Source organism: Abramis brama (assembly GCF_963993115.1).
Source record: "Abramis brama genome assembly, chromosome: 4".
Lineage (NCBI taxonomy): Eukaryota > Metazoa > Chordata > Actinopteri > Cypriniformes > Leuciscidae > Abramis > Abramis brama.
In genome coordinates, this window is record NC_139966.1 from 3461284 (window position 1) to 3473002 (window position 11719).

Below are 11719 nucleotides of genomic sequence, written 5' to 3' on the forward strand. Positions count from 1 at the left end.
CATTGTAATATTATTGTACATAAATCTGATTTATGATTTAGCATTGTGTTAGCCGAAAGCCTGGTGCGGTTCGAGGACCCAGGTAAGCCTTCTCATGCACCTCTTGCCGACCCGTGGAAACAGATAATTGTTGCTCCACACACTCAGACCCCACTATGTCTTCTGAGTTGGGCCTTCCAAGTCAGGTCCCACCTCACCAGTAGGGCCATGGTGTAGGAGGTTCACCCGGGAGAGCGAGGAAGGGCGACGGCCAGAACTGGGCAAGGCCAGAAATGCAGCAAACAACTCTTCATTTACTCTTACTGCAAAATCTTTTTAAAGGGGTCATAGACTGGATCATTTTATTATTTTATAATGTTTCCTTGGGTGCCCTTATAATGTTAGTATGATTTTAACATCAAAAATGGTCATTTTATAAATAAAAGGCATTTTTCCAAGCCTGATTTTAGCTCTGCTGTGAGACTTCAGTGTAAACGCCTACTGCTGTGATTGGCTGACATGTTTGCATATGAAATAGCTAGTATTACATGTGGAACTCTCTCTAAACTTTTACTAAGTTTTTACTATTATAGCTATCGAGATTAAGGAATCATGAAAAGTATTGATCATAAGGATCTATTCCCATCACATGAAAGGCTGCAGTGATGAGCATTGAGCAGATGACAGACAGTCTGTTGATCGCGTATGAAAAGATCTTATCATTGCAATGCAATTTCGGCACTCTCACGAATGCTTTCCACCAAATAACAGTTCGGCGAAGCAGTTCAACTACAAATTCTCCATGTTTGCCAGTGCGTACGGTAAATGGCTTTTTTTCATTGATTATCAGCGTCTCAACAAAGTTATGCCTAAAGGAACAGCTATGGTGGCAAATCCAGCTACAATCTTATCACAAGTTTCAACCAATGCTTCGTGGTTCACAGTGCTTGACATCAAAAATGTTTTTTTGTCTATTAAAGTCAAACGAGAAGACCAACGGAAGCTAGCATTTACTGTATATCAAATGCAGTATACCTAGGAACGAATGCCACAGGGCCTTCACAACAGCCCAGCCATTTTTCATTGAGCTGTGGCAGATGTGCTCAGTCCCTTACTAGGGACTGGCAAAGAAGTGCACTATGTAGACGACATACTGATGATAGCCACAGAGGAACCACTTGAGAACCACTTGCAGCTGATTGATGAAGTGTTACATATGCTAGGGGACGCAGGCTTTAAAATGAACAAAGAAAAAGCCCAAATTGCACAAAGGGAGGTACACTATTTAGGATACACTCTGACTCAAAGTCAGACGACAGAAAAAAATGCATTGTCGAACTGCCTCGACCTTATACTTTAAAATCGCTGCAAAAAGTATTAGGTACAACAAACTATTTACGAGATTTCATCCCTGATTTTGCAAATACTGCCGCACCGTTGTATTCGCTTTTAAAAGGGAAAACAAAGCCAAATGATGTCCTTGAATGGACTGGTGAACACGAACAGGCTTTTACAGATTTGAAACCGCGTTTGTGCGCCACGCCCACCCTGGGTTTGCCCAACCCATCAAAAATTTTCCACATTCAAGTAGACGCACATGAAATTACATTAAGCGGAGCCTTAGCTCAGGAATATGGAGGAAAACTGCGTCCAATCGCTTACTACAGCCAAACAAAATCTCTGGTCGAAAGAGGATTCGACCCATGTACACAGCATGTGCTTGCAGTGCATTGGATGCTAAAAACAACAGAACCCATTGCAGGTTTTCAATCTGTTGTTATACACACAATACACACTCACCTGTACGAATGCTGTTACAGGGTCGAATAAAGGGAGTTTCCTCCCAAAGATTAGCAAGATGGTTAGCAGACATTCAAGCACACTCAAATTTTGCCACATCTGCTCGGAGATGTTAAAGTACACCCACACACATGCCAGCCCAAACAAGAGGCACAAAGCCTTGTCCATGACCAGCCACTGCTAGGCCAAGTGCGTGTGTACATTGATGGTTCTCGATTCTATCAAAATGCTCATTTCTATACTGGCTGTGCAGTGTGGACCCTTCATCTTCCCGATACAGATGCTGAACGGCAGCTGTTGTTTAATCCTCTGGGGACCAAGGTGTTTTTGGGGCCCTTGAGATGTTTTGACATGCCCTGACATTTGTGCTTTTTTCAGTTATTTATAAACATGTTAATGGCAAAGGTGTAAATTCACTCTATATAGCACAAACAGGACTACCATGATATGTGAGCATAATGTATGTACATGTTTGTATTTTTAAGAGAATAATGTTTATGCGTGGTTATTGAAAAAAAATAAAAATGAAAGTTGCTGAAATTAGACCACAAAACTCCTAATAAATATGTGTCCATAAGACTTTTGACTAATGGATGTTGTCGCTTCGTATTCTGGCTTCAAAATGATGTGAAAATCATCCTGCCTAATCGTTCACATAAAACAATACATTGATTTAAACATTGTAAGACAGTTTTTTTGTCAGAAGAGGTTTATGCGTGGGAGTGGCAATGGCCTATCAATATTAATGAGATTCATTAATATTGATAGGCCAATATTAATGAATATTAATAAATTCAAAAGCTTGTTGAATTGCACTACTTGAAAAAATTTGCATTGCATTAACCCTGCTTGCCTTTTAAAGCATTGTATTTTCAGGGCTTGCATTTTTATGGGCTGAAATTCAGCATTTGACAGGAACGGCAGGAATATCAGTAGATTGCCGATTGATGATCTCCATAGCTGTTAGTCGGCCTCACCAGCAGGGGGTGTAAGCGGCTGTTGACGAAGAACACTAGAGCAACGGGTGAGAGAACTCATTCTCAGAAATGGAGCAAGCAGTAGGCTATTTGTGATTATTATCATGCCGATGAATTGTGATGATTATCATATGGAAAAGCTGATAAAGACACAAAAGCTGTGTTTACATTGAAGTCTTCACTGTTACTTTTGTACATGTAAGTTTTGCACAGCTTTCTCTGTCGTGACCGAGATTATGTTATTCCCCGATGCTGATGTACAGATCAAATGTTAAATCTGAGGTAGTAGACATATATTTCTCTCGGTTGTTTAGTTTTCTTAACTGTATATTGTGGTGCTGTGCTGCAGAACTGGGGATTCCCTCAATACGTCACTCTCCAGGATTCCCCTGCGGTCTCAGGACACTCAAAGTAACTCGATGGACAAAATACAGTGATTTAAAAGACTCCCACCTTATTGGGGATGTAGGCTATATTAAAAGGCTACACGCAAGCAGATGGACCAGCATATGAACGTAACGCACAAAGTTTCATCCTAAGCGTTTCCCAGTGATAAGTTCGCTGACACTGGATATTCACACATTTAGGGACCGTCTCTAAAGTTACATAAGACATTGGTACACACGTTTCTAACTTCAATAGCATTTGAAGAGAATGACTTAGTCATACAACCAACTGTAAAGTGCTCATGTAGGTGTCATGATGCACACTTTTTAGATAGTTGATATTAAAATAAATATGAGCTCATGTGGTACTGAAAAAAATAGCAATATGTAGGCCTACACATGATTTGACAATTTATTTGATTAAATATCGAAACTCTAAAAGTGTGCATCATGTCTGGCACCTACATGAACATTTTACAGTTGGTTTTATGACTGTAAGTCATACGAGAGAGAAAAATCAAAACGACCGAAAGAAAGTGCCCACTGAGCCTGCCTGGAGTTAGGTCTTTTGGCAGATCTAATATATTCCAGGTTCTTGTGATCGGTCCAAACGATAAAAGGTACCCCCGACCCTTCTAACCAATGACGCCATTCTTCCAACGCTAACTTGACTGCTAACAACTATCTATTACCAATGTCATAGTTGTGTTCAGGATGCATCTTGTCGTCTGTAGGGAGCGTTGGGAAAGAACTGCACCTACCCCCACCTCTGACGCGTCGACCTCCACCACGAACTGACGTGAAGGATCAGGGGCAATCAGGATGGGAGCCGAAACAAAGCAACTTTTCAGGTTGGTGAATACAGCTTCGGCTGTATAGGGCCACCTGAACGTCGTTCTGGGGGAGGTCAAGGCAGTCAGAGGAGCGGCTATTTGGCTGAAGTTTCGAATAAAATGCAATAGAAATTGGCGAACCCCAGAAACCTCTGTAGGGCCTTACGGGAATCTGGACTTGGCCACTCTACCACAGCCTTAACCTTGTCAGGATCCATACCCACTCCCTCAGACGAGATGATGTACCCTAGGAAAGGAACAGACTGTAAGAACTGATTTTCCTGCCAAAACAAAAGTCACCCTGCAATAAAGCATTAAAATGCACCCTGGACAGAAGATCGAGAGCACAGGACATTGTCTTGTCAAAACTTGTCTCCTTGTTTATATGCATCCCCCTCAAGTCACTGAAAGTTAACTAAGATTGTCTATATATCACATATGATGTATCTTTTGAATCTATTGTTTTTCCTTTTCATGTTTGGTATCATTTTAAGTGTCTCAGTGCGATTGGTAAAATGGTCTTAATTTCATTGCAGTCACTGGTATTATGAGAAAGATTGAGAACTTAGGAGACCTGTTCTCCTCTCTGGGTGATGTCTCTTCAAGATATCTCCCTTCTCCCCTGAAACCAGGTGCTACCCCCCTGGGGTACAGAAACTGACCCAAAACAACTCTAAACAATATTTGTATAACCTTATTGTTCTGGTCTGGGTATTTAAGGGAAGGTGACAGAGCAGTCTGTGGGAACCTGTAACCAGGATCATCCCCTATACAGTGCTGTGTCAGTGTTCTCCCATTGGAAAACTCTCACACACCACTGCATGTCTCTGTCAGGAATGCATTGTTTACTTTTAGATTCATCTTCGAGTAATTGATGTCATGTATCTATTATTTCTGAATTGGCTTTTAATCATTTACTTGTGTAATTGGCATGATACATTTTTACCTGACAAATAAATGTTACATCTTGATTTTGTCATATTAAATGAGGAAGCAAATATGCAAGTGAATAAGTTTATTCAGTATAATAGGTCAGAGGAAATAAATCACAGGACACGATGACAGCTGAGTGGCGCAGGGACCTCGACAGGCAACACAGGAAGTGATGGTGGTGAGTGGTGATCCGTGAAATGAACAGGGTAGATGAATCCAGACGAATAACAGAGAGAACGCTGAACATCAAACAGGAACACACCAACGGAGGCCAACAGGAAACGCCAGACAGAAACCAGGAACAGGACACGGGAAAACTTCACAACGATCTGACAATAAGAGGACAGAGAACGTGAGCATAAAAAGGTGTGTTGATCAGCTGCAGCGGTCACCGCTGATCAGCGGTAACGATCCGGACCACGCCCATGCACACACACATACACATACAACAACAATGACACGAGACAAGAAGACAGTGAATTCATGAATCGTGACAGATTTATTCTGCATCTTTCAGAAATCACTATTTCCAGTAGATTAAAGTGCAGTCTGGTGTTTCCGCAAATCTCTGTCCAGGATAGATCAAACCGAAGGCACTAATGAATGGAGCATGGGGCACATCATAAGGAGGCCTTCCGATTTCTGACCATCACTGACTTAGCACGTTGCAAGTGTAGCAGACTTCAAGTGGTAACTAACCACAGGACACCATGAAAACACGACCACACAACGACTGTAAGTGATGATACTCTGAGTTGTTTATTCACCTTAAACAGAGTAGTGAGACACAATTAGGGACATACCAGAAGGCCTACTCTCTCATTCCTCCGCTTCCCCGTCTGCATACACCATGTGTCTGAGCGCAAACGCTTTAACAAGGGCATTATATAGCATTTAACGTGTAAATGATGGTGCTGAATTACCCCACATAACAGGACAGCATTCATAGGAAACATAAGTGGAAATTAAATAACACATTTGAGAAAGTTAACATACCAACATGTTATAAATTCACTTAAATGCACATATGAATGTACTTTAAACTGATTGTTGAACTACTGTGTGTATAATAAAGTTCCTTTTTTAAACAAACAGTCTCATTGTATGAAAATGCATTTATGCTAAAGGCATTTAGTATGAAATTAGCCCTAGTATATACTGGAGGTACACAACTATCAAGTTAAACCCACACATTACATAGTAATGTAGCAACAATGACATCTGTTTTTCGCATTAAGTGGTCATGTGATGGCCTTGCTGGTTAATAATTGCCCCACGAGGACCAATTTGCCAGCGCCAGTTTGGCTGGTACTCCCCCCAACCTCACAGCCTCGTGACATTCCACACACACACACACACACACACACACACACACACACACACACACACACACACACACTCGTGGACTTTCAGACAGAAACCCACCACAGGAAAAGACTTTTCACCAATAAAGTCTTAAATGTACTAAATATATCCCTTTTTGTGTTAAGAGGTGTGTGTAAACCATAGGAAAGCATATATGTTCTATTGTAACATTAATAGCACTAAAATGCCTATACTAATGCATAATAATGTATCTGTGCATTGCTACAGCATCTATATTCTATTTTTGATATCTCTGTAATCCTCTCCATCTAACGGAGTCGAATCTTGACTGCAAAGTACAATAATCTGCATTTGTTCCAGGAAATATCATATTCCTAAATATGATCCTTTCCCTCATAAAACACATGGTCAAAGGAGGCGTGTTTTTCTTCACACAAAGAGAATTTTTCCCGCTTCAGAAAAGACAATCTGATTCGCTGGGCCTCGAGAGAAGGCGTAAACAGAGGTCTGTTAAAAGGCAGAAACCCTCTCTGATCCCGCTCTGATCCCTGCTCTGATTTCTGCTCTCTTCCTCTCTCATCTCCTGCTGCCGCCCCGGCGCAGCGCTTCTCCAGGAACATCTGAAGAAGGCCCTGGCCTTCTCTATCGAACGAACGCATGTTCGAGTCATAGATTTCCCTCTTAGAAGCCAAGATTTCCGGCCTCTCCCATCCCGGGAGACGAACTTTCTCGGTAACGTTACATTTCAGTGAGCCTTTTTAAACTTCCGCGGCACTGGAAGACGCAGCGGAAAACAGGACACCACCCTCGCTTCCTGCCTCAGCCTCAGACGAACAGAGAACGAACGTGCAAGTAACTTTAAAACCCTCTCTGAAAGCTGCTTTCCAGGAGTCTCGTGAACTTAGGTTTCTGTATGTAATAATTACTAGCTTTTCCCTTCTCTCTATTTCTTTCTTTCTTTCTTTCTTTCATTTCATTTTATTCTGATCACGTGTTTTCTTGTTTGGTTAAATGTGTGTTTGTTTTATTGTTTGTATTTTTACGTACGTTTGTATTTGTAGCTCATATAATCTCTAGTTTTACATTTATTAAAATCCATATATCCTTTTAACTGTCTCTGTATTTGAAAGCCCACTTTTATAAAGTCAATGAAACAAAAGATCTAGCTACAAGCTCGATATATATATATATATATATAGACTACAGTGAGTAGTTTTAATTAATAAACTCAGAAAGTTTGATGTTCGTGGCCAGAAGATAAAACTTTCTTGGAGTTTGTAAAGGGATACCCCTTCTTAACTGTGATAATCTCACATTTATTCGCGGGACGAATAACGATCAGACCAGTTACAGAACAAGGTAATCTCTATAATTGATAAAATAAATGTACATGCGACTTATGAATTATGACCATGAGTCATAATTATTAATATTTCCAAAATTCCCTATATTCTTGAGCTAATTCAAATTAACCCAAAGTCGTATTCGTTACAGTAAACAGTCAAATAAAAGATCACAAATTGAAAAAAAAACATACCTTAAATAGAGTAGTGAGGCACAATTAGGGACATACCTGGGGCCTGTTTCAGAAAGGAGGTTAAGTGAAAACTCTGAGTATGTTAACCCTGAAATGAGGGAAACTCTGAGTTTTCTGTTTCAGAATGGGAGGTATGTTAAACCTGAGAAAGCAGAGTAAGTCAAGCCCATTTCTGAAAGAGAGGTAACTTATACTCAGAGTCAGTTACCATGGTAACTTACTCTGTGAACCTAACCTGGTCGGGAGCAGGTTTTCTTCGGTAAACCCAGAGTTTCTATCGGCCTTCTCCCCTTTTTTAAAGAGGAAGTGGTGTTTAAACACCTCATTCATTCTTTCAGTACATTTTTATTAATAAAATTAATCTTTTATTAATAAATAAAATATTGCTATTTTTACTGCAGTTTTTTCTATTTTGTTTTAATAAGATGAAGTCTATAAAACTCCTTAACTGGCAACTGAAAATACAGTAGTAGATTAGAGTTACATAATTTAGTTCTAAACAAATAAGAATACCTGTTTATACTTAGATTTAAACTTTGATTCTATCAGCTACTCCACATAAAAATGTGAAATAATCAGAATGTGTAGATTGTTTGATGTGTAGACACATAATATTAACCTAACCTCTGTAGGCCTCTAAAATAGCCTATAGAAAAAAATAACACATATGTAAACCTCTACATTTTATGAGGCCCTTGGATCTTCGGGAGTGACTGGCTCTGAAGTCCCTCCAGGAATTCCCTCAGCTGTAAATGCTGCTGCACTGCTAGAAACTGGATGCTTTAGTTATTTAATATGTCAAATGTTTGTAAAGTCAGGTAGCCTACACTCAATATGCTCAAGCCTTACCTGATTGAATTATGTTTTTATATTTAATTTTCAGCTGCTGCCATGTTCTTTTAATGCCTGAAGGATTGCCCCTACATGAATAGGTTGAATAACATACTGTTCTTCCAGTTTCCCCACTGATATTCTAACAGTTGGGTAAGTTAATTGTATTACTAACTACAAATGACATCTTCAACAGTGTAATTAGATTAATGTAATAATGACTATCTTTAGAAAGCATTGGTCTACTTATTACTAAATCCCATGTCAACCTCAACCACTTGAACAACACAAGGAGAGACAAGAAACTGTACGTTTAATGCTTTCAAATAAACAATATACAATTGCATGAACTATTCTTGAATTGACCAAAGTGTGTAGAGGGAGAAGGTTACATTACAAATATACCTTTTAAAAATGTGTTAAATATACAGAATTGTTCTATAGTCTAATGCAATTACATCAGATTTGACTTTAAATTACAGAATAATTAAGAGTAATTCCTTTAATTAAATTACAGTATTAATGTTCTAATACTGTAAAATTACAGTAATAATGTTCGTACTGGTGAGAAATATGAAGACCTCTTTTTGTCTGGCGCTGTTGCCATGGTGACTCATAATATCTGCGCTCCATTGATGATGGCTTTTTATAGTTGTGGTGCACGCGCTTAAAGGTGAACTAAGTAACTTTTTTACCTTAACTGAACAGCTTCGGAGTCATTGGTATGGTTATATTACTTATTTCAGGGTTGAATGGTGGTCGTTTCGCACCCCCCTGGTGCCCGTGAGCGGAAAATCCGCACTTGCAACTTTGAGCCGGCGGGCCGGCGGCCGCCGCGTCAGGAAGTATCGCGTGATATCAGGTCTCGCGATGTAAACAATTGCTTTACGGCAAAAGAAATCTGCTCAAATACTGTGATTATTGCGCTCCCTCACGCTGTTCGAACACGAATGAAGAAGACGTTTTAAAGAATGTCCCGTCTGCTTTGATGTCGTTGATCTACTAGCCATCGTGTCTGAGAATCGCCAACGAGTTTTTACAACAGTGTTGTCAAATATCTATTCCGAAGCTGTGGGGGGGGGGCTCTAGAGAGAAACCTGCAAGCAAAAAGCGAGAATACAGCGAAGAAATCCCAAAGCTACTGAGTGCTGCTTTAACTCAGAGTAGGTCAACTCAGAGTTGATTGAACTAACTCAATTCAGCTGTTCTGAAACCGAAAACTCAGAGTTTCCCATCTCAGGGTAAGTCAACTCAGAGTTCAAGTTTTAACTCAGAGTTGGTTGAACCTCCTTTCTGAAACAGGCCCCAGAAGGCCTACTCTCTCGTTCCTGCATTGAAAGACGCAGGTGCAAACGAGGCTCTAACTTTAACACGGTTAAAAGAGCAACTTACAAAGAAAATAATCGAATCACACTGATACACATTATGATATAACCTCTTAACAGTGTTTTGACATCATAAATAAAGTGATTTCATTACAGAAAATCAGTTAATACAAGACAAATAGGAGAGAGAAAAACTACCTCCGCTTCCCCGTCTGCATACACCATGCGTCTGAGCGCGAACGCTTAAAGGAGAAGCGATATAGTTTCCTTTGGAGTCCCACTAATTAATGCCCCACATACAACAATTGATAGGAACTCTTGATCGGAACCATTGAAAATAGTAGGCCTACATTGAAAACAAGTTTTGCTGAAGTTAACAGTTTATACTACATTTCTTATTACACACAAAAAATGAATAAAAATAAAACTCAAATGCCTAAATTGACCAGCTACATAAGCTCGCAACTATTAAAAAAATTACACCTTTGTTATGAGTCAGCAGTGAGCGGCCGCTTAGGGTAGAATAGTTGCACTGCACCCTCTGGCTATTTCAGGACTGGCTGGATCGTGATCGTGAGCACACATTCACGACGTGACGTTTCAAAGTGACACCGGGTCCTTAATGAACAAATATTTGAAATTATGAGATGCTCAGAATAATCAAAGATCTAAATTAATTCATAATTTATATTATGACTATTTTCTAATAAGAAACAATATCTAAATTTGATTATCATTTGAAATTGGAGTCAGATTAAGCGCAGAGCTAAAGTAATATTGAAACTAAATTCTAATAAATTAAGTGAACTTCACTGGAGCGCTGAAAAGACATGCACGTATTAGGCTATCCCTTCGCTAGGGTTGCCAACCGTTCCGTATAATACGGAATCGTTCCGTATTTGACACATAAAAGTCTTGTTCCGTATTGAACTGATACGGAACGCACTTTGTTCCGTATTTTTGAGAATCAATTCAGTGCAAATCCATGACAGACACATATAGCTTCTAATATATGTCAGACTATGAACGAAGACATTTGTAGGCTATGATAAGAAAAAAAAAACCCGACGGTGCGGTAGATACTAATTTCTCCCCCTGTTTGTCTATGCCCTTACAAAAAATAACTGCAGTACAATGAAGTACAACTGCAGTAAAACTGCAGTTCAAAGCAGTATAATTGCAGTACAATGAAGTACACCTGTAGATTTGCAGTATAACGAAGTATAGATACAATATAACTGCAGTACATTGAAGTTCAACAGCAGTAAAACTGCAGTACAAAAAGTACAACTTCATTATAGTGAAGTATAACTGCAGTACAACTGTAGATCTGCAGTATAATGAAGTATTGAAACCAGATTTTAACAATAACACTGATGCACTGATATGCATGTGAAGACTTTAAATGCAAAAATGAGCTTTTTTTTAATCAGGCTCCTATGTTTAGGTTTAGTAATTTCACTTTGATGGCAATGAGGTCATTTTAGTTGAAAGTGAAATTATTGAACCTAAATAAAGGAGCTTTATAAAAAAAAGAAGAAAAAAAAAGAAGCTTATTTAAATAAATAAAAAACCTTCAGATGGACTTTTTGGTTTTTGCATCTGAAGTCTTCATAGGTCTACCGTTTGTATCTGTACTGCAGTTATGCTGTATTGTGTGACGAACTTTTTCACCCGCATAAATTGCCCGCACGTGACCAGATCTTCTTCCTTCGCGCGAACGCGCAGCGGTCGTTGTCCTGACAACGAGTCTCGAGATCAGCTGATGCTCGTTAGGGGTACGGGTCAGTCA